General features: G+C 40.2%; 1 protein-coding gene and 1 long non-coding RNA gene across 4 annotated transcripts in view; both read left to right on the top strand.

The window, feature by feature from the left end:
• Positions 1-25163, top strand: part of LHFPL3 (LHFPL tetraspan subfamily member 3) — a 556172-nt gene that overhangs the window by 235746 nt on the left and 295263 nt on the right. The window lies entirely within an intron of this gene.
• Positions 10824-25163, top strand: part of LOC115281963 — an 85089-nt gene continuing 70749 nt past the window's right edge. Inside the window, exon 1 of the long non-coding RNA XR_003904475.1 lies at positions 10824-10890. This is a non-coding gene — a long non-coding RNA (uncharacterized LOC115281963). The remainder of the gene's footprint in view (positions 10891-25163) is intronic.

Here is a 25163-nt window from a genome sequence, read left to right as displayed (position 1 = left end):
AGAAACAAAGATGTGCCTCCCTCTTTGTCACTGTGAGATCACAGCCATGAAGCAGGAGGAGACAGTGCCACCATCAGCTTTCTGTTTTAGAAAATTCATTCTTGCTGGGGGGATTTAAATGGTCCAGAGCCAAGACTCATAAGCCAAGAGTTGGCTGATGTGATCGGCAGTCCTGAAAGAAAGTAATGAAAAATTAAGGACAATCCAATGAAATGAAGTAAGGAAAAAGTAAAGAAATGAAGAAGGAAAAATTCAAGATTCTGAGACCCCCCCTTGCCATTTAATGAGAGAACTGCTTATATGAGCTAGATTTTCTCTGATTATGTCACCTGATGGGATACCTGCAGAACTGGAAATTAGAGCTAAATCTTTATCGTCAGCACACCACTGATTGAACATCTCAGGTCAATCCTATAATCGCCCCCATGTGCCTCAGTTTCCCTATCATGTAAACATGAAGCAGCAGTGGGACGTGAATTCTCATGTCTCATAAAACCCTCTCCTGCCATTCTCTTCCGTGGCACGTGGGTTACATGTGACCAGCCTGCCCATGATAAACTCCCTTAATCTTGTCTCATGGTTCTATTGACTTGCATTAATCATTTATTGCTGTCATTCTTTGAATTAATGCCAAGGTTTTTTTTTTTTTTTTTTACCTCCTTTGACACTGAAGGCTCTGTATTTTTTTTAGGTTTTTTTTTTTAACATTTATTTATTTTTGAGAGAGAGAGATACAGAGCATGAGTGGGGGAGGGTCAGAGAGAGAGGGAGACACAGAATCCGAAGCAGACTCCGGGCTCTGAGCTGACAGCACAGAACCCGACCCGGAGCTCAAACCCACGAACTGTGAGATCATGACCTGAGCTGAAGTCGGCCGCTCAACCGACTGAGCCACCCAGGTGCCCCTGTATTTTTTTTTAACTTTTAAAAATTTTTTTAGAGAAAGAAAAAATGTGCAACAGCAAGAGAGTGGGGGAGAGGGGCAGAGAGAGAGAATCTCAAGCAGGCTCCACACTCAGCACAGAGCCCAACGTGGGGCTCAGTCCCAACAAACCATGAGATCATGACCTGAGCCAAAATTAAGAGTCGAACGCTCAACCAGCTGAGCCACTCAGGTGCCCCCAAAATTCTATATTCTACTTAGAGTTCTCTTGCTATATGTAAGGGGGAAAAATCACATCCTTCTACTCTGTACTTTAACCTTTGTGTTTAGAGTCTTAAACTTTTATTCACTCTGTTTCATTATAGGACTGCCTATAATTTCTTTTCTATCAATGCTCTCAAATATTTCAACCGTTTCTAAGGTTTTTCTTCCTGTTCAGTGTCTCCAGTTTGAATTATCTAGTCCCTCCTACCTTATAAGCCAGTACTTTCTGAGTGTCATTTAGCTCCCATTGGATGGTAAACTATCAACAAATTAAATTAAGGGGTTTTGTTCTCTTTTGGCTGTGTCAAAGAAATTTATTTTTGCATTCCTAAACCAAATTGTTTTATTAGTGCAAATCTACTCTCCATGCTTACTGGACTGTGACTAGTAATAGGCAATTAAGGTATTTTCCTCATGAATGTATCCTTATGAAGTGCTTAAAAGAGTGGAAAATAGGCTGTCATATCAGAGCAACAACAGATTTCCTTCCTACAAAGTACTCGAGGGTCCCATTAGGAAGAGATTTAGTGATCAGAGGTTTGGTTATGTAACACTATCTTCTGGCTTAAACTCAGCCCTTGTTATTAACTATATAGTATTCACTCACTTAAAATCATTACTGTTATCTTTTATTTGGTAGACTCATTTTCAAGGGAGCTATTATTACCATAAGCAGAGTATTTAATACAAGGTTATTCCATGAATGTTAGTGAGAAAAAGCATGTTTGAAGGACATGAAGGTCTGTTCTTGGAGTTTCATTGGAGACAAAGGGGTCAGGCTTGCATGGCACTTGGTGAGGGATCTCCTCATGACATCATTTATGTTTCTAAAAATCATGAGAGACTGCTGAATACTGAAAACAAACTGAGGGCTGAAGAGAGAGAGAAAAAGAGGAAGGTGGGTGATGGTCATGGAAGAGGGCACTTGTGGGGAGAAGCACTGGGTGTTATATGGAAACCAACTTGACAATAAACTATAAATTAAAAAAAATTGATGTCAGGAGCAGAAGGGGCTTAGGAGCGTTCTTAGTTCAGTTTCCTTCCTCTTATAGATGAGGATACTAAGCTGTAGCTGTCAGCCCAAGTCACAAGGCCATCTGGCTCCCAGCCTGGACCAGACTCTGGTCCTGAATTCCATACTGTCTTGGCTAGTCTTGCAAAACATCATCCACATGGCACTGTGCTACCATATGGGAATGTAAGAATCAAGACCATAGAATCATCTGAGTGAGCTAAGTGAGGTATTTTGTCTATTTCAACCCTACCACTTGACCTTTCAAATTTCTATTTCGTGATAACTTTAGAAAGATCTAGTTAACTTTGTTTACTTATTCAGCAAATACTCACTGAAGACCTGATCTGGGTCAAGCATTGTGTTTGGTGTCATATTTACTCTCATTAAATAATATCAAAACATACTTCACATTTAATCGATGGTTTGAATTGGTGTAGTATTTTAAAAAAAGTAGCCAGTAAAAGTTTGCATAAAGATTTTCTTCTGTAAATTATTAATTTAAGTTACTTGGAAATTAATTCTACAAATCTTTATTGCATGTGCATCATTTGCAAGGTCTAGAATTGCAGTGGGATTTAAAGATACAGATGTCAGAGGAAAAAGCTTTTTACTGTGGGTGTCTCAGAGACTTCTCAGTCTATGGGTGTGTTCCCAGGTGACCAGGACACCAGTGTGTGTGCCGGAGGGTTAGTGAGCCTGCCCTTTTTTGTTAATAGCTTACCCAACCCGCTTGCGTTGGGTAAAAAGCAATTGGGTTGGGTTAACCAAGGCAACCCAGTGAGCAGTACACTCGCCAGTGCAGTGTGGAGCCTCATGTACATATTTATTATAATCATGTCACTTGCTTCCAAACAGGATTTGAGAAGCAAATACAAGACAGATACCATATCTTATCAATTCTAAAACTGTGCATTTTTTCTTATTTTTATCTCTCTGAAATCAGTACGCATCATAAAATGAACAAATTATAGCATTGTTTCATAGGTTAATTGACACTTTTTTCTGGAGTTCTTCATAGAATAACTGTTTATAATCTTAGATTGGATTAAATAAAATACATTCAGTAATTATGATAAAGATTTTTAAAAAGCAGGTGCAAAATAATTAAAAGTGAAAAAAACCTAGGATGTCAATTATACCTCAATAAAAAAAACAATTTTTAAAATTTAAAAATGTAAAAAAAATTTTTTTTAGACCTAGGCCAGTGCTAGCTGTCACAGTGGAATGACAAACTTAATTCCAGATTTTCTAAAAAATATAGGCAGAATGCCAGTTTAATTTTTTAAAATATTTTAATTTTTTTGGGGAGAGAAAGAGGCAGAGCACCAGCAGGGGAGGGGCAGAGAGAGAGAGGGAGACACAGAATCTGAAACAGGCTCCAGGCTCTGACTCATCAGCACAGAGCCCAAGACAGGATTCGAACTCGTGAACTGCAAGATTATGACCTGAGCTGAAGTCAGATGATTAAGTGACTGAGCCACCCAGGCACCCCTGTAGCTTGTATATTTACAAATGTATATGTCTGTGTGAGTGTATGTGTATTTCCCTTGTACAAAATGAATTCTTATTTCATGTAAAGATTTTTAAACCTACTAGTGGTTTCCCCCAGTGTCTGATATTCACTGTTGCCAGAAGTGCTCCTCTGGTTTCATGAACTACACCTTCTTTAAATGCTAGCAGCTAAGCAGGAGATAGAGTTTATTCTCCATAATGTGAGGCATATTGCGCTGTGGTTTCTGTGAGTGGTCAGTCTATTATCATCTTGTATCTTCTAGAAGACCATCACTGTGTTCATTCTGCCCCAAGGCTCCTAATGCATCCTGACATCTTTAAGAAATGCTCAAAGCATTCCCATGTAATACAGATTCTTTTTTCCCCTCAACCATGGGGAGGTGAGAAAAATACATTTGAGTCTGTTTCTCTATGGAAGAACAAAGATTGGTTAATTCCTTTTTATTGAGGCATATGCAGGTATCCCCTGCTTTCTGAAAGTTTGCTTTTTCAAAAGACCTACATTAGTACCGGTTTTCCCCTACTGAAAGAAATCCAAATGGGATTTTTGCTTTTACAAGAAAAAAGTGAAAAGCAAAAGTTCAGCATTTGCTTTTCTGCGAGACTCTGTAGAAGCCGCGGGCACCCGCAGTGGTGATAGTGGCTTTGTCAAGCCTTCCAGGAATCTCCACTCAGCATCTCAGCATCAGGCCACCAGGGCTTTGAGCCATGTCTGTGAGCATCCTGTGCTCTGTTTATTTTGTGAATGCATTAACAAGATGTGTCCTAAGGTATCAAAAGAGCCTAAGAGAGGTTATTTTGAGGTCTGGGAATACTCAAAATTTTTTCCCATATAAATTAATGGTAATTGCTTTTTGCTTTATGCCATTTCAGCTTATGAAAGTTTTCATACTTTCAGATTATCAGGAGAAACCTGTACAGAATATAGGGGGGAATGGCCCCTCAGATTAAGAAATGCAGTAGAGGCTGGCTCGGTTGGTTAAGCTTCTGACTTCAGCGCAGATCATGAGCTCACTGATCTAGAGTTTGAGCCCCGCATTGGGCTCTGTGCTATCAGTGCAGAGCCTGCTTCAGATCCTCTGTCTCCCTCTCTCTGCCTCTCTCCTGCTCTCTCTCTCAAAAATAAATAAACATTTAAAAAAAAGCAGTAGAAGACAATTATTTAAGGCATTTTTCTAAGTCACCTGATATTGGTTGTGTGTCCCACATGTCAAGAAAAAGTTACAGCCCGCTTTTCTAGGAAAGAGGTTTCAGAAAGAGTCATTATGATTTGTGTCTTAAGATTCAGTCTTATAGACTTATTCTAAAAAGGCTTCCTCCAGGTGTGGGGAGATTCTGGTGAGCCCTCCTGCCAAGAAGGCTCTGTGGCACAGCTAGTGATTACGGTCATTATCACATTCCATCCCACTTCATGAGACATTTGAACCCTGGATTTCCCTTTCACAGTCGACAGATTCTGCCTTCGGCTGCCACATCCACACTCTCCTTCTCCAGCCAGGGGCACACCCTGCCTTCACCTCTGGGTTCTATGCCTCAAGGCAGGTGGACAGTAATGTCCTGTGGATCAAATAAAATACCTGAGAATATTTCACAGCTTTAGAATGTTTGATATTATATCACATTATCTCATATTATGTTATATCAAGTCATACTATATTATAATGTCCTAATTTGCACTACCAGCCTTGCTTCAACGTTTCTCCTGTCCAGTCCTTAGCATATATTCTTGGGGTCTGCCCACCTGTGCCCCCACCATAGGGCATGATGGGTGCCACTTGAGAGTGCCTACCCACCAGTACAGACCATGGTATACCTATCTTTGTCACTCTACATTTAGGTGCAGCCCTAAATAGATGGACGGATTAGCAGGTAAAGTCAAAGTCAACTGAGACTTCACTGGGCAGTGAAAACATGCTTGGCTGTTTCTGAGCTTAAAGTAGAATTCTATTTGGTCTCTTAATTTGATGTTAGAATCTTGCCCACCACTTTCCTGGTGGGTCCTCATTATTTGGCTGTTTGAGGATTTTAATACTGGATTTTGGAGGCATTCGAGAGGTCTACTAGACTGAACTACATTGTCTGATCTTAGCTTATGCTTATCTCTTCCCCATTTTCTAAAGGCCCGGGTAAATGAGCCAGGGAGTCAACATTGGCCATTGTCATTGTCATTAGTATGGAGCACTAACTTCATATTTTATAGGTATCTAAATTACTCCATTCAGATGTGAACTACACAAACTAGATTAGATCTCTAGTGAGGAAACTGAGCCCAGCCTGTAAAATTACCCTGCCATTGAATATGATAAATATTTATTGTAGTAGATGAATACTGTATATTAAATTGAGTATCTACCAGTATGTTAGCACTGGGGACACAGTAGTGAGGTAAGAGAATTTCTACCCTCCTGGAGGTCACTCTGTGGCTAAGCTAGAGCATCAGCTTTTTGCAATGAGGTATTTACTTAAATTCTTAACTATTGATGGTAGATTCTGTGCAATAAATACAAGACCTTTCAACATTCAGTCTTAAGCTGAAAAGGTGAGATGCCCAGCAATGTACTTGCAAAGACCCTCAGGAGATATGTAGCAATGAAAACACTCCCTCATCTTGAGTCAGAATAAGTTCTGAGAATGTTTATGCCTAAACTCTTTTCAGCTGATCAGTCAGGTTCCATCTGAAATGCTGATATATGCAAATTATTGGTTACAATTTGGGAAGGCCCAGGAGTACAGTCTGTCATAGATGATAGTTGCAGTACATGTTATTTTTTTTGTTTTGTTTTACCAAAAATGTTATGAGGAAAATGTTCAAACACAGGAGAACTTGAAAGAATCGTTCAGTGGTCAACCATCTAGACCTAGACTCTTGCCACCTAGACTCTAGAATCAACAAGTTTTTACTTTATCATGTTATCTTTTGCATCCATCCTTTCATTAATCCATCTTACTTTTTATGTATTTCAGAGTGAGTTGTAGACATCAGTGACCTTAACACCTAAGCACTTTATTTTTTTAATGTTTATTTATTTATTTATTTTAAGAGAGTGAAAGAGAGCATGAGGGGTTGAGGGGCAGAGAGAGAGGAAGAGGGAGAAAGAATTTGAAGCAGGCTCCACACTGGCAGCACAGAGCCCAATGCAAGGCTCGATCTCAAGAACATTGAGACCATGACCTGAGCCGAAACATGAATTAGACACTCAACTAGCTGAGCCACCCAGGTGCCCCAATACCTAAGCAGTTTAGCATGCATATCATTAACTAGAGCTCAATAATTATTTATAGTGCAATGTATGAATCTTGATACCATTGATCAAATTTTGGCAAATGCATACCCACCAATAACTCAAATGCCTATAAGTCAGACTGAGTCCTTAGTAAGGATTACTGATTATTGAGACAGAATGCATTTTTTAAGGAATTATGCTCAAATTACCACTTGAAAGAAACAGTAAAACCCAGATCCCATCACAATAAGACTCACTAGATAGTAGTTCTTAAGAAATAAAAAAACCTCACTGGTCTTAGTGATCCACAGAATAAACAAGTCAGCACAATAGTGCAGTGAACTCAACCAAAATCAACACTTAAAAGAAGTATTGAGGGGCACCTGGGTGGCTCAGTCTGTTAAGCATCTGACTTCAGCTCAGGTCATGATCTCGCGGATTGTGGGTTTGAGCCCTGTGTCGGGCTCTGTGCTAACAGCTAGCCTGCTTCAGATTCTATGTCTCCCTCTCTCTCTGACCCTCTCCTGCTCACACTCTCTCTCTCTCTCTCTCTCTCTCTCTCTCTCTCTCAAAAATAAATAAAACATTAGAAAAAAATTTTTTTTAAATTATTGAGTTAGGCTTACCAGGATAGACGGCAGCTGTAGGACATTTTGGTTTAGTTTGGTTTGGTTTTATGTTTTCATGTTTTACATTTACAACAAAGCCTCTTACACATACATGAAGGATGGCAATCTGTCACAGTACAGTCACTCAGAGGCACCTGAGCCTCACAGCTCTATGCCACCATTCGAATTTTTCCCTCTCTCTAATCCTTTCTCCTCCTCCCTATTACCAGCACTTTTGTGTAGTAGTCTACTCATCCTCCCGTCCTCCTTTTACCATCTGCCTTCTGTCTACCCTGTGCCTTGGGTTTGTTACAGCATCCTTTGGAACCTGGCGGGTGTGGGGTGGGTAAGGGGTGGGGCGGTGTGTGTGTGGCTAAGGCAATTTGCCTGAAGGGATGCTTGAGACTAAAAGGATTCTACCCGAGAAAACCTTGTAACCAACTCTTTGTGCCTCTAAAGGAAGATGTTGACATTTCCCATGAACAAGTATCACTTTTGTTAGATCTGTGAGAGGCTCTTCAGCATTTCCCATCATCCCCCCGCATCATTTTAATAACAGCCACTTCATTTGCATATGGTACAGCCAGTGGTGGAAGTGGAGTAAGGCACTGGGGAAACACACACGCACACACACACACACACACAGAGTCCCTGATGAATATTGTAGAGAGTAGAAGCCTTTCTAAGGTGAAGGTTTGGGCAGGCTACATTGTTCTACAATTTATCAGTTGATAACTTTTGCTGCCTCCAAGTCATTGTGTTTTCCCAAGTGAAGAACCTTTGGCTGAGCCCTGGAAATACACATGCTCCGCCGAAATGAAAAGTTATTAAACCAAGACTGCAGGGGAATGTGGAGGAATGCTCTGTAATTCTGGGGGAAACAATTTGGACACACTATTGAAAGCTTAACAAAATTACTGAAAAATCTCGCAGGGGAACAAGCAGCCTTGTTTTTATCTGGTCTCCAAGGATTTCGTTTATCTTTTAGATTTACTTGCTGCAAAATAGTGATAATGCACAAATTCTGTGAGGTGTTAAATCTGCACCTACCCATGGCTTGCCAAATTAATCAAATTACCTTAAAGTTAATGCAGTCAGTGAGAAGAGTTTAATGATATTCAAAACCTTCATGGTAATAATTACAGATGAAGAGGGTCAGTCAGTTGAGAATTAATGTGAAAACTGAATAGAATGAAAATCTGAATTAGGATATCAGAACATGCATAAATTGTGGGGAAGGTGAACCATGAAAATAAAATTTATTTATGTTCATTCGTAAGGAGGAAATGAAAGAGGTGTGTTGGAATTTGAACCTAGGGAAATTTTAAGGACTGGACCATTCTAATAGGGAAAACAGAAGAGGATGGTTGGATAAGCAACATTATTGCTTTTTTAAGCCTTCTTCTTTCATTTTTTAGGGTGCTGGAAATGGCTATTACAATTCATCTATCCCTTCCAGCCATAAGTTTATTCTCCCTAATGTCCCCTGTATACACATCTTTTATTTCTCCTCTGTATTTTTTTAAGTTTTTCTTTTAATTTCGGTATAGTTAACATAAAGTATTATATTAGTTTCAGGTGTACAGTATAGTGATTATTTCTTCTCTGCATTTTTAAAATGAAGTGATAAATTATCTTTCTTGCTAAAAAAAATTGTACAAATCATTTGAATGTAAAAAGTTTAGATGACTTAAAACACTTTTACTTTAATTATCTTACCTTACCCAGATTCCTCTTTTTAAAAGTTGAAAATATATGGGTTTTATTGAAGGAATTTAACTATAAATACTCTTTTAAAGATTTCCAACAAGGTATCTTATGTATCTTGGAAATAACGTTGTCTACCCCTTCTCTTTTCTAGAAAGTACTCAACAAAAGATGGTGTGGTAGCTTTAAAAAGTAATTGAGGGGGCACCTAGGTGGCTCAGTTGGTTAAGCGTCTGACTTCAATTCAGGTCATGATCTTACAATTTGTGGGTTCAAGCCCCATATCGGGCTCTGTGCTGATAGCTTGGAGCCTGGAGCCTTCTTTGGATTCTGTGTCTCCCTCTCTCTCTCTGCCATTACCTCACTTGTGCTCTTTCTCTTTTTCAAAAATAAATAAATGTTAAAAATAAAATTTTTAAAGTGATTGAAAATGTGTGGCTAGGCCTTTGCACTCTTTATTAGAGTGTCTAATGAGCTCCAAATCTTTATCTTCTTACAGGTCCATCCTCCCCAAGTAACCATGATTTCACTGAGGGAATTAGTGACCCTGCCTTGTTCATCCATTTTATCCCCAACAGCGGTCCCAATGTCTAACCTGTATCTGAGTGCTGAATAAATGTTGGTTTGAACTACAGGAGTTCACAAACGCTATCTCTTCTGTTCTTTCTCATGAAACCAGCTGTAATCATCAGCCCTCCAGATAAATTCATGCTGTATCTGTTTCTAAGTCACATAGCTGTAGCATGATAAATGGATGTATAAGATGTCACAGCAGTAATACTTCGCCTAATGGGAATAGCATTATTATATGAATTTGTGTATATAGCACGTTAAGGCATTTCTTGCCATTGAAAGTTCTTTTCAGACAGTTGTTCTTTCTTTTGCCTTTTGAATACTACTTCATTCATTTCAGTCATTCTTTTCATGAATATTCAGTAGAGCTGCCTTTAGAGTGAACTACAAAATAAAGTTTCCGTATCCACTCTTTATGTTTCAAGCTCCTATGCAACGGAATCATTAAGCACTTTAGTTAAGACTCACAGATGCATCTTTAAACTGATCCACCTTGATTAAAGCTAGTTTGCAGGCTTCTGATAATACACTCATACCAGAAGGAATTAAATGCTTATTATTCTCATTAGATTGTTCAGTCTACTCCACTATATAAATAGACAAGTAGAGCCTGTCTCTATTGAGATATGTGGTTTAAAAAAAATATGGTTACTTACTTGCATTAATTCAGAGGAAAACTAATCTTAAGTAATTAAGTCTGAAATAGACTGTATTTTTACGGAACTAGAATTATCATTGCCAAAATTCTGCCAAGAATTATCCTCTTTCAATCTATAAAATTGCTTTGTATATTGACAACACTGGCTTCTGCTAGCATTGTGATTACCCCTTTTTGCATATATATGAATGCTTCTAAGGAATCTGAAAGCTGTGCTTTTCTTTTCTCTCTCTCCCTCCCTCCCTCTCTCTTTGTCTCTTTGGGTTAGATATTGTGCCCTGTGCTTTTTAAAAATTCTTAAGCAATTTATTGAAACTAAAAAAAAATTTCCAAAATAGGTAAATGTTCTCCCAACTATGTCCACGTATTATTTTTACAGATAATAGAAAACTCTACTCTGGCTTCCATCTGAATGATCACAAGGCAGAATTAGTGATCCAGTAAATGTGAGTTATTCCCATAGACTTCTACCAGTTTGTGTAATTTTTAAGTCCATACATGTAGAATAAATATTATTGCCCTTAATATTCTGTTTCTATCAGAGAGGAATTTAATATTTATTTTCTTTTCATTTTCTTTTTTAACATAATTTATTGTCAAGTTAGCTTACATACAGTGTATACAGTGTGCTCGTGGCTTCGGGAGCAGATTCCTGTGATTCATCGCTTACATACAACATCCAGTGTTTATGCCAACAAGTGCCCTCCTCAATGTCCATCGCCCATTTTCCCCTCTCCCCCCCGCCATCAACCCTCAGTTTGTTATCTGTATTTAAGAGTCTCATTTTCATTGGAATTAAACTTGCTCTCAGGTTCCATTTTGGAAATACATTTTTCTGGTGAGCATAATTGAGTTTCTTGCACTGGTGTAATGGAAGTAGAAATAATAGGACGGAGTTAATGTGATGTTAGTTGACCCTTGATTGGTCACCTTACCCTCTGTTCTCTCAGGTGGAGCAGCCTTAGGCTTTTAGAGCAGAAGAGCCCATCCTTCACTTTATCCATCCCCTTCTTCGTTCATTCACGCGGCCTAGTGCAAGTTGTCTGCCAGGGACCATGTGCAGCACTGGGGACACGAGGATGAACCAGAGTCTTACCACTTTCTAATGGGGGGAGACTTCAGAAATTTAACTCTTAAATACGATGACGAAGCTCTGTAATGTAGATAAGCAATAGGCGTTAGAGAAACATCACAGAGGGACATAAAGAGGGACCTGTACCAGGCTTCTGTTAATAGCAGCAGTGGCGAGGAAAGGCTGTCTCATTTTCCCCAGCCAGCCAGCCAGCCAGCCAAAGTGTCTCTCCAGCTAAACATCAGCAATGGCCAGTGTGAGGCCATTTGACCACCAAGGTTTGACTAGGCAGGCAATCCTGAGTTGCACTAGCTTTAAACTTCGTAAAAGCCCTACATCTCTTAAACCCAGACACCACTCATAGCCTCCCTGGCTATTGGGCTTCAGCTCCAAACAGCTTTGTAGACTTCCCATCCTAACCAGAAGCCTCAGATAAGGACTTATGCCTCTTTGCCCTTGGCCTGATGTCTCTGTATGGTAATGCATCCAGCCTTCCTCACTGCTCTTTTGTGTTTAACCCTTAGACCTATAACCTGGGGCACTCCTGATCCACTGACTCATAGGAAATGTTAGGAAGTCGGGGACAGGAAAGGTATCAGAACTCATAGTATGAGGTTGTTAAGTAGATTTCCTCATCGTAACATTATTTCACTATTGAATACTTTCTGGGATGGCTACTTTTGAGAATTAATCCTTCCTTCTTTCCATGCAACAAATATTTATTGACATACAGAGCTCTGTTCTGTGGAGAATAGAACCCCTCCAGAACAGAAGGAACTACCATTAATTTCATATACTTTCCACATCCCCAAGCTGATCTGTGAGTGAAAAGTTATTGTCATGCAGGCTCAATAGGACCTTTAGTGTTCAATCGAGCTATCACCAGAGCCATTGGAATTGTCATTCTGATGTTGATGATAATAATGACAAAAAGCTTGTGTTTCATAATGCTTTTCACTTTCACAAAACATTTTCTAAACTGTTATCTCATTTTATCCTCAGAGTGGGAAGGTAGATAATGAGATAAAGTTCTCTTTACCGATAAAGGTATAGAGGCACCAAAGACTGACTTAGTCACTAACCCGTGGTGGAGCCTGGAATAGAGTCTCATGCTTGAACCCCACTCTGCAGGGTGTGAGTGGCTGTCCTAGGTTATCACAGTGATTGTTCACAGTGTCCTGTGAGGTGGAGTTACCGCTCTTTGATAGATGAGGAAACTGAGGTGCACAGAGTCGAGGTAGCTACTCCAGGTCACGCATACTCACATCCAGCTAAGAGGCATTAAACGGCTTCTTTGGACCAGGCACTGTGCTGAGTACATTCACCAGTAGTGTTTCTTCTGATCGCATAGCAATCTGTCGGTTGGTGCTGTTATCCATATTTGATGGAAGAATTAACTAGTTAATTATGCACATCTCCATTAACCAGCAATGGAGTCAATTCTTTTTATTTATTTATTTATTTTTTTTTTGAAAGACAGAGAGAGAGAGCACGAGCAGGGGAGGGTCAGAGAGAGAGGGAGACACAGAATCCGAAGCAGGCTCCAGGCTCTGAGCTAGCTGTCAGCACAGAGCCTGAGGCGGGGCTCGAACCCATGAAACCGTGAGATCAAGACCTGAGCCGAAGCCAGAAGCCAAACACTTAACCAACTGAGCTACCCAGATGCCCCTGGAGTCAATTCTTAAACTTCTTTCCAATGTTCTTTTCATTAAGCTAGAGGTTCTCAGCCTATTTCCCATCTCCAGTCCCTTCTTAACCAGAGCACATGTTCGTTGATGATATCTTCCACCACAGTGATTTCTCATAAGGGGTTTTGTCCCCTGGGAGGTATATCAGAATCTGCTGGGACAGAAGGGGGTGGGGAGAGGGGCATTCAGGAGAGCCGGTAGTTTAAATCGGCACTCTTCCCCACCCATTAGTGACTAAACTGTATCTCTTCATTCTTAGAATAGTCTTTTTTTTTTTTAGGATGCAACTTTATCTCTTTTTTATCCTTTCAACAAACATTTCATGAGTATTTACATGTGCCAAGTGTGTTTTAGGTGCTAAAGATTCAGGAGTGACCAATATCTGGGAGTTCCCTACTCTCACGAAGCCTGTATTCCAGACACTGACAGGTTCTTGGAATGAAATTAAGCAGAATGGTGCGGTCGGCGTAGAGGAGAGTGGGGACTGCTGAATAAAGTGGTCAGGAAGTCTTCTCTGAGGAGTGACATTCAGGCCAGGACTGAATGGCAGAAAAGCAGCCAGTCATTCAAAGAGCTGGAGTCAGATCTTGGCTATTTTCTTGTTCACGGCTGGTCCCGGCACTGCTCTCCCTCATCCCACAAAGGCACTTCAAGTAGGAGCTCAGCATACCAGACTCCCAGCTCTACCCAGGCCTCTGAAAGCACCAGCCAAGACTTCCTCTCTCGAAGCCTGGAGCTGGCTCTGGTTTCCATGACCTGGAATCACTCTTCATCCAAGAGCACCCCAGATCCATATGGGTAACTCATTCTGTCTTTAGCAAGGGTGGGGACCTACACAGAGAGAGCCCACCACCCCACCCGACTTACACGATGGTTGACTTTTGAAACATCAGTTCTTTCAAAGCTGAAAAACACATTAGCAGTTTATTTTGCTACACGCAAGTTGTCTTTGTTAAGGATTCAGATTCTTTTCTTTCCCTGTCCTCTGAATGGAACTTAACATACAAGCCAGAAACAAGGCAACTAGTGGAGCGAGTAGGAACTAGATCTGGAAAGCAGCGTGGCTCATGATTCATTGTTCGACAGGTTTATATTTCATGTCTTTACTTTTACATATAAGGTGACTAGCAACTAGGTTTCTATTCAGTATTGATTACAGAAGGAGGCTAAGTTGGAGGCGCCTGGGTGGCTCAGTCAGTTGAGCCGTCATGGTCTCGTGGTTACTGGTCTCTCTGCACTTCCCCTGTTCGCACTCTGTCTCTCTCAGAAATAAATAAACATTAAAAAAAAATGTTTTTTAATTTACGGTATAACATGTAGAGCCTATCTGTCCCAGATCAGGGTTTGCACAGTTGATGACCCCAAGTTGGAATTCACGTACTCCCACTTTTTCAAAACACTTGGTGTGTCTATAATGGTATCTCCGTATTGGGTTGCACTAACCTGTAATTTGTGTTTGTCTTTCCCGTCTCACTGTGAACAGACCTATGTCTTTTACCTTCATAACCCCGCAGTGTCTTGTGTGTTGATGCTGATGATTTGCTGAATAAAATTTGTTGTATTCAAACCCTTAGACATTTCCTAATTTTTTGCATTGATGCATTTGGACAAAATTCTGAATTTTTTAAGATGAGCTTCTCAAGTAGAACTTGTTTTATTAATTCCTTCAGCAAGTATTCATTGCAAATACTATGCTGATCAGTTTACCTCTCATAGATTTTTAAATATACACTTAAAAAAACCGCTACTGGGGCACCTGGGTGGCTCAGTAGGTTAACCTTCTGACTCGTCCTTTGGGCTCAGGCCATGACCTCACAGTTTGTGGCTTTGAGCCCCATGTTTGGCTCTGTGCTGAGAACTGTGGAGCCTGCTTGGGATTCTCTCTCTCTGCCCCTCCCTTGCTCTCCCTTTTTCTCTCTCTCTCCCCATCCCCAATTCACTCTCTATCTCTTTCTCTCAAAATAAACATAAAAAAAAACCAGTTACCATTTTGAAAATCTGTACAAGTTCTCATGCTTAATTTTGAGGATTCGAGTACTTAAATACCTCATGAGTCAGCACAAACTCTGAAACAAGCTCCTCCAGGGTAACAGAATAAACTGTCTGGCATTATGGGTTTTTTTTAACTTTTGGGGAAAGCAAATAGGAGGATCAAATTTTTCCAATAACAGATTTTTCCACTCAGTTGTCCAGAGCTGCTGGGCAATCCCAAACTGGTTTCAAGACTGCTCCTCTGCCCGATGAAGCTATCGGGATTGTCAGCCTCTAGGGAGCCTGAGAATTATTTCAACATGGTCACAAAGGACCATCAGAATTAAATGTACCTTACTGGGGGCGAACAGTTATTTTCCTACTGGGATTTACCGGCCATTTCCTCCATCCTGCAAGGTTCTGAAATGTCCTTCAATAAACACAATTGTGTTATTTTCAAATATCTATAAAATGTATCAATAACTAAATATTCAAATAACCTAGATTTAGACAATGACAACACAGAAAGGGCCTTTTTTCCCCCTAGTTTGCAAGAAAAATTCTACACTACCAAATAAGGTTCTTAAACCTCTGACAGGCCTCAATCAAAACAATGAATGGCTTTTGCTTTGTGTCATAGGGACGATTCTTTTACCACCCCCTTTTCCTAAGGAAAGAGAGGTAACATGAACCTCTGTGCACTGTTGGTGGGAATGCAAACTAGTGCAACCACTGTGGAAAACAGCATGGAGGTTCCTCAAACAGTTAAAAGTAGAACTACCCTACCATCCAGTAATCGCACCATTGGGTATTAATGCAAAGAATACAACCCCTATGTGCAGCATTATTTACAGTAGACAAGATATGGAAGCAGCTCAAGTGTCCATTGATTGGTGAATGGATGGATATAATGGAATATTACTCAGTAATTAAAAAAAAAAAAGAAAATTCTTGCCCTTTTCAATGACGTAGATGGAGCTAGGGAGTACAATGCTAAGTGGAAAAAGTCAGAGAAAGACCTGCCATATAATTTCATTCTTATGTTGAATTTAAGAAACAACGCAAAGGGAAAAATGAGACAAACCAAGAAAACAAAAACAAACCCTTAACTGTAGAGAACACTCTGATGGTTTACTAGAGGGAGGTGGGTGGGAGGAATGGGTGAAATAGGTGAAAGGGATTAAGAGTGTGCTTAATCTTTTTTTTAATGTTTATTTATTTTTGAGAGAGAAAGAGCATGAGCAGGAGAGGGGCAGAGAGAGAGAGGGAGACACAGAATCTGAAACAGGCTCCAGGCTCTGAGCTGTCAGCACAGAGCCCTATGCAGGGCTCAAACCCTCAAACCGTGAGATCATGACCTGAGCCAAAGTCGGATGCTTAACCTGCTGAGCCACCCAGACACCCCAAAAGGGCACTTAATCTTGATGACCACAGAGTAATGTATGGAACTGTTGAATCACCATATTGTACACCTGAAACTAACACAATGATTCATGTTAGCTACTCTGGAATTAAAATAAAAATTAGGGATGCCTGGGTGGCTCACTCAATTAAGCAACAGACTCTTGGTTTCAGCTCAGGTCATGATCTCACAGTTTATGGGATAGAGCCCCACATTGGGCTCCACACCAGCATTGAGGAACCTGCTTGGGATTCTCTCTGTCTTTCTCTCTCTCTGCCCCTCCCCTGGTTGCACACACACTCTCTTTCAAAATAAATAAAATTTCCAAAAAAATTATTTAAAATATAATAAAAGATTATTAAAAATCTGAATTTCCAAAGAATTACCCTCTTACTAATGGAACAAAAAAATGAACACTTTTCTCCTATTAAAGCAAGTGAGGAAAAATGGTCTACTCTTGTGATTTCCAGTGACAGTGATAGGCATGTATATTAATTTTCTTAATGGCTAGCCTATCTATCATTGGTCAGGTCTTTCAAAATCATGACTCACTCATTATAACTGTTGCATTTGTACAAACTTATACTTAAGGATGCTGGCTGCAGAGTAATGAATAAAAAATATTTGATCAGCGTATATTTACAAATTGCACAAACACACAGTCTCTCATACATACAAATTCCAAGGTGTTCTCTGATTATGATAAAGCCAACTGTAACGTTATAATCTTACAAACATGAGTATGAGATATTTCTTGTAAAAACAATCTTCCCTTTAAGAGCCTGAAATCACATTTTTGGTGATTTAGTTTATAGATAACTTTCAAGAACATTCTGGTTGCTTAAGTCAATGTTTACCACTGGTGTACAATAACAGAAAAATACCAGGCTTACTGTCATATTCAGAGTGCAGAAAATTCAAGTCCCTTTTGAAGCTGGTCAGAATAAAAAAAGCAGTTTCTAAAAACTGAACATCTTTCCACATATTGAAAAGCTACCACGGATTTTGACAAGCTCTCGTTATTATATTTAAAGGTTTGCTCAGAGCCGAACCAAGAAGATGTGTTTAGATGGCGGAACTTGGGAGCTTACGGGGACTGGAAACCTGTGATATGAACCACACCCCTCTCTTCCTCATGCACCTTTATTGATTGGGTCACTGCACTATGCCTGGCACTTGGCCAGACAGTAGTGAGCAAGATTTGCAAATAGAAAAACTGAGCTAGTGGAAGGCACTGTTGACTTTGTCTTTTCTGTCTTTACAAATTTATCATTTGGCCAAGTTTACAGATGCTAGCATCTGTAGCTTTGTTGTTTTGAGTAGACTGACAGGTGTCTAGGCAGGAATGGCTTTGACTCTGTATTTGAAGTGCTCCATCTTTTGTGAGTGGGAAAATCACTTATCTTCTTTGAAAACTCAGGTTTCTATAAAAAATGTAAAAAGTAGAGATAATGATAATACAGTTCCTGCCTGCCTCAAAGGGTTGGGAGGAAGGTCAAATGAGATACTATACAAGAAGGGGCTTTGAAAACCACAGAGCACTGCACAAACGTATGGTTTGGTTCTGATGGTCTCAGAAGAGTTGTCTGCCTGAAACACATCAAGCAATCCCGAGATCTTAACTACATACAGAGCCCTGTGTTCAGATCAGGGTCGCTTGCATGTCAACCAAAGGCTTTGCAAAACTCCCTGTGTGATATTTCCTCTATAAATCACCATAGTTAGGTCCAACAAGACTGAAGATTTTCAAGGCTTACTGGAGAGGGTCAGTCAGTCTTAGCCAAGCCCAAGACCAAAGGCAGCATCCACTCTGACATTTAGGAATACACTCGTGTTTCCTTGAAAGGTGTAAAAGATACCCTGTTTCAGACTTTATGTCTGTTGCATAGGAAGGGTTAGGACCACTGAGGCAGAAATCTAACCTTTTCAGCAAACCCACTCGAATCTAGGTATGGTGATTAAGTCAGTCCAGTATAGAATTTTAAAAAGTGGATTCTGCTAGATCCACCTAAACTGTGGGTAAATTATACAACCTCTCCGAACCCGGGTCTTATCATCTGTAAAATGGAGGTAGCAGTAATGCCTGTGCAAAAGGATTGTTTAAAGGATTAAATGAGATAATAAAGGACATACTATGCCTGCAGCATAGTAAGGTCTCAATAAATGTTAGTTATAATTAGTTTTATTTTTTATTATCTTAATTGGGATTTAAGCTCCTATACCTCTATTTGTTCATCTGTAATATAAATGTAAACAACTATGCATTTCCTGGAAGTAGATTTTTTTTCAGTAATTGAGATATGTCCACAGATACATAAATATACATATATTACTTTGAAGTAAATACTGTTCAAGAGTAATACTGTCTTTAGTTTAAGAGGTTGGACATAAAAAGAGGTCTCAGCTTAAATGAGCAGGAAGAGGCATAGAATCATCAGTAATGGAAATAGTTCAGAGAGTGTAAAAACCCAGGAGAACAGTAAAGAACAATTTAAAGTGACAATATTGGTATTACACAGTGCCCATAAAACAGTGAAACATGCAGTTCCTGCCAAACTTGTTTGCCATCACTTCCTAAATTTGGCTGGTAAGCAAGAAAGACATCTGGAAAAAATAGTTAAAACAAAACAGTGTCTAATTAGTTTTAAAATATTTTAGTTAAAAAGTACAGTAATTAAATAATGTGAATCTGAGGCAGTAAAAGGAAGAAAACTATCCTGGGAAGACACAGTATTGTGTTCTCAGACGTTCCCAGTGGAGACATTTGGGGCCTATGAGGGAAGCAGAATTACTTCTTTAGTTTTTCTTACTGAAATTTTTCAAACTAACAAAAATAGCAAAAATAATATCAGATACTTTTACCAACTGAGATTAAACAGACGTCAACTTCGTGCCTTAATTCCCTCACAAAGTTATTGCCAAAACCAAAACTATATCCAATTATGTTGGTAACTGATCCCCATTCTAGTCCTGATTGCATGTGGCTGCACAGCTGTTTTCTGTGATTAGAGATCCCATACAATGAATTACAACGTAGGAGTAAATGTTAGGTTCTGAGTTGTAAATAAAAAATCCTCCCTGTAACCTAAATCTTCTAAGAGACTCACTAAATATCTGGGCATTTTTTATTGAATTAGTCAGTTGTTGTTTTTTAATTGACTGAAGCAAGGCCAACCCTCTACATTAGGCGGTATGATTTAAAGCACCTCAGAGGACCTACTGACTCAATAATATTTTCTCCATCAACTTGACACTTGCCCTATTGGCCCACTGGAATTCTAATCACAGGTCATTCCCATGGTGTCTATATTTGTTTGGGTTCTCCAGAGAAAAAGAACACTTGAATATACATGTGCATATGATGCCTGCATATCATAAAAAGCCATCTCTACACCAGGCCCCGTGTTCTCTTCCTCTGCCATCTGATCACAGGGAACTCCCCAGGAGATCACAGCTGCATGCTGGGAAAGAGAAGACAGGGTGGCAGGTGTGGGGACCAGGGGCATTTGGGCCAATTATTCATGTAACTCCCCTGTGCTTTCAGAGTCTGCTTGAACCCACTCAAGTACATTCTACTTCCATTTCATGATGGAGTGTGGCTGTGTATGCCCAACTTTATGACTTGTGGGCCAGGTAACACCAAGTTCATGGTGGGCAGCTCAGGTCACATGGTAACTTGGTGGCCCATGATTCAGCCTCTACTAAGGCCTGATAGCCAACCAGCACCTGTTGCTGAAAAAGAGAATAGTTGCTTCGCTCTAAATTTCTAAAGGCCTGCACTGCAATTCGCTTACTGGGGCCTGCTGAAAGCTCCCAACAGCATCCTTATCTACCACGGACACTTTAAGCACCACTGGATCTGCTAGATCATGTGACCCAAGTGGCTGCTTGCACAGCAGCCTGGACCTGTTCTCAGCCCCACTCAAAACTCAAAATTTGGGTCACTCAGTAAATGAACCAGAATAATGGAGCCAAATGAAAAATATATTGCCCTGGTTGGGGTAGAGACCAGATGCAACAAACATCCTTCAGTTTAAAAGGCGAGGAAGCATCCCATCATGCCCCTCACCACTGTACCCCGAGAAATTTCAGTGTTAGAAGGTCACTGTATTTTTGTCAGTCTTCCCCACCCTCTGACACACAAGTGTCTTAATAAGTCTAGAACTGTTTCTACTTCTTGTTCACTATGTCAAAGCAGCATAATTTCATCAGTGTAGCAGACCAATGTGATATCTTACGGAAGGAAAAGGCTATTTAGATTGCTTTGGGTGGTCTTCACTAATAGGTGTTCAGAAAAGAGCATTTTCCAGATCAACAACTGCATTCCAGGTCCCCGGGGATGTGTTAATTTACTCAAGCAATGAAACCATCTCTGGTGCAGCAGCTGTGATTGGAGTCACCACCCAGTTAAGCTCATAATCCAGTGTCATTCTCCAGGATCCATCTGTCAGCTGCATAGGCCAGGCAGGTGAGCTGAATGGGAATGTGATGGGAATCACCACCCCTGCATCTTTCAAATCACTGATGCAGAGCTGATCTCTGCACTTCCTCTGGGAATGCAGAATTGCTCTTGGTTCATTATCTTTCTTGGTGGAGGCAGTACTAATGGCTTCCACTTGGCCTTTTCCACCATAATATCCCTCATTCCACAGGTCAGGAAATCGATGTAGGGATTCTGACAGCTGCTGAGTTTATCTATTCCAATTATGCTTACTGGAACTGGGGTGAAAACACAAGATGGGCTCGGGGACCCACTGGGGCCACCGTGAGACAAAGCTGAGCTAAAAATTCATTGGTCACCTGACTCCATAAACCCCTTCTCTGACTGGTGAACCACAGTGACATTTTAGATCTTTTAGAATTTGTGTCAGTTCAGAATCAGCATCCAGTGGGTCCCCAAAGTCTGGTTATTTCCTTTTTCTTGGTGTACATTTACCTTGATTAAAGGCCATTGATCCCTTTAAAGATGGCTGGAAGAAAGATTAATAGCACATATTTTGAGCAGTATATCAAGGTGGCCACACCTCCCCTTCAATCAAGGAATTCTGGGTCTGTAAACTAGCTAAAATCTGGAAATTGATTAAGGTGCCGTGATTCTGTTTTTATGATTCATTCAGGTTGGACTTTTGAATACTTTACCTAGAACTTTTCTGCTTAAATAGATCAAGAATTTAGTAAACTTCCTATCTATTTCACTTCTATGAGCACCATGAACAACTTGCCAACACCATGGATTGGCAAGAGTCAGACTGTTCTGATTTTGCTTTGACTCTATTGTCCATTATGGTAACCACACCCACCTTGCCCTTTGGCAGTTGAAAGCCACCACTCGGTGCCTGCCATCCTGGAATGTAATTATTCCCATTACGTTTAGGTTATGAATTCACTGACAAGAGTTCCTACTGAAAGTTCTGGTCTGCGCAGAAGAACAATCACAGAACTCTACAAGGATGTTGAGCTGGGGCTCCCCTCACAGATTTAGTTCTCACAGTAGTAGTGTAAGATGTTTTATGGACCCTTTTGGGGTGAGTGAGTAGGTGTTAAATTTCAAATCCACGCTAACATTCCAATCTCCCTGAGCTTTTGAATCCCTTCCTACATATTAAATTAAAGCATGTTCAGCATTTCCAATTTGCTCACGGTGGGCCACCTTCTGGTTTACTTTCAACGAACACATTGAACCATGACATTGCTTCCTTTCTTTAAACTTTAAAATTTTTAAATCTGAGCATAGTCGGCATACATTAGTATCAGGTGTGAGCATCGTTGGCACACGGTGTTACATCAGTTTCAGGTTACAACATAGTGATTCAACTTTTCTATATCTCATCACAAGTGTAGTTACCATCTGCAGCGATACATCACTTTTACAATATTATTGACTACATTCACTATGCTATGCCTTTTATTCCTGTGACTTATTTATTCCATAACTGAAAGCCTATATTTCCCACATCTATTTACCCATTTTCCCTATCCTCCCCACCCTGTTTCCCTCTGGCAGCCTTCATTTGTTCTCTGTATGTCTAGGTCTGATTCTGTGATAGCCCTTTCTAACTATCCAAACTGCAACATTATAAATGCAGAATTTCTGCTTAGAGAGCTTGTATTAATCAATAAGTTACATTCCTTCCCACCATTACCCTATATACCCTCAATATTCATTCCCACATATGTTCTCTGGATTTCTGCCTATATGAATTAGAAAACTCAAGTAGTTCTTTTAGAATGTAGCACACCTCCTCATGGGTCATCATACTTCAAACCCCACCTTTAGGTGCCTGCTGGGACTTAAATCTAGTTATAGGTCTAGAAGCAAAGAATAGTGAGAGTCCTAAAGAGAATCAGCATTATCCTGATGTCTTTACAGTATGGTTAATCCCCTAAGAGAGCAGTGGAAAGACTGCTACCACTGGAGGTAGGGAGGCCGTTCCACTGGGTAGAGAGAACTTTTCCCCTGGCAAAGAAGATCTATCAGAATTTAGAGGCATAGTGTCCCCATATGCATCAGGGTCTTCCCACACATCTTTTTTCCAACTCCCGATGATCCCATTTTTTCCCAGTCAATGCCCTCACTTTAACTGTAGTTGAACTGGGAGTTCAACTTGGATTGTAATTTAGCCAATTGCAGACTGAGATTCTGTTTGATGTTCAGCAATCTCAGCTCTAGGGCAACAGGTGGTAAGGGACTCCTTCAGGGCACACAGAAGCTTTCAGTGGTTCATTTGGCACTTGAGCTGGGAATTTGAATTCTTGAGCTCATCTTTTTTTTTTTTAAACCACTGTGTCAAGAGACATTAGGAGCAACTAGCCAACATCTTATTCATTAGAGTTCCAAAAATGTTCAGAGGTATCATGTACAGAGCAACTTAGCTTCTTACTTCTTACAAATGGTTTGATCAGGGGTAACCAACAGATACTTTGTGTGGCTCTGTTGTCCGATCATGCCATGGATTGTCATTATTACTGGAAATAGTTATTATCATCTTTAAATTTAATCAGATTGGAGAGCCAATTCCAGAAACCTCAGAATGAATTCAGAAAACTCATCCTTACAATTCTATTCCTCTAGAACCACTCTCAGTCCCCAAATCTGCACTAGTCTGGGTTCTCCAGAGAAGCAGAGCCAGCAGTGTATGCATATATACACATATGATTTATTATTAGGAATTGGCTCACACAGTTATAGAAGCTGAGAAGTACAAGACCATTAATTGGCAAGCTGGAGACCCAAAGAGTCCATGATGTTGTTCGTGTTCGAGGCAGAGGACCTGAGAACCTGAGAACCACGGAAACTAATGATGTTAAGTTCCAGCTGAGTGAGTCTGAGTTCCAAGGCAGGAGAAGACTGATGTCTCATCTTGAAGACAGGCAGCTCAAGAAACAACTCTTTCTTACTTAGCCTTTTATTTTACGTTGGCCCTCAATGGATTAGATGCAACTCACTCACATTGGAGAGGATGGCAATCTGCTTGTTGTAGTCTACCAATCCAAATGTTAATGTCATCCAGAGACATCCCACAGACACACTCAGAAGTAATGCTTAACCAAATATCTGGACACCACATGACTCAGTCAAGTTGACACATAAGATTACTCATCACACGGTGGGTGTGAAAAAGGAGAGCCGCTGTCTTTATTACACATACATTCATTTTAAATACCCAGCTTCTGGTTGTCTGGAACAACCTTCTAATTGTCTTTTCATTTGAACAGAAACATGACTCACTGGAGTCCTGTGAAGCAGGGAGATGCTGGACTGGTAATTTTAAAATGCAGTGAGATAGGAAGGATGAGAAAATAAAAGACCTAAGATGTCTGGACCAGGAAAGGTGGACAGAGGCTCATAAGGGTGTTGGGTTAAACCCTAGGATGGTGATGTTAAGTACTGGGTAGTGGTAATGGTGGTGGTGGTGATATCAATAGCAGATAAAATTTATTAAATGACAGTAATGAGTTCGGCAGGTACTATGATAACTCTAACTTTGTTTAATCATATGAGGCATGCACTATTACTATGTCCAGTTTACAGATAAGAAAACTGAGACTTCTTCAGCTTCGATCCAAAGTCACAGGGTATCCATCATTAACTGAGTTGGAATTCTAGCCTACCATGTGATATTGCTGGAAGGGGATATCAATACCAAACAATGCAGGCTGCTTGGGGAGGGATACAGGTAGGAAATAAACCAAGGCACACATCATGCACTGCACAGTTTTGCTTTAGCTAATTAGAGGAAGGATGTGTATGTTAGAACACTTGAAAGTGAATCAAAAGGCAAACAAGGAAGACGAGTCTCGTGCTTCGCTCAACTCAGAGAAGTTGACAGTAAGGATAATTGATGTAGCAAGTGAAGATAAAAGAAACAGCAAAAGAGAAACAGAATCATCCTTGCTTAATCTTTCCATTCCCAAGGTTGAAATTAATTATAGAGGAGAAAAAAGAAACATGGTATCAAAAATAAGGTGGCAAAAAATATTGGGTCACCTGGGTGGCTCAGTCTGTTAAGTGGCTGACTCTAGATTTCAGCTCAGGTCATAATCTTGTGGTTCATGAGATCGAGCCCCACATCAGGCACTGTTCTG

Source organism: Suricata suricatta, chromosome 2 (assembly GCF_006229205.1).
Source record: "Suricata suricatta isolate VVHF042 chromosome 2, meerkat_22Aug2017_6uvM2_HiC, whole genome shotgun sequence".
In the NCBI taxonomy this organism is placed as follows: domain Eukaryota; kingdom Metazoa; phylum Chordata; class Mammalia; order Carnivora; family Herpestidae; genus Suricata; species Suricata suricatta.
The sequence above is the reverse complement of the archived record's forward strand: the minus strand, read 5'-3'. Positions and strand labels throughout refer to the sequence as shown.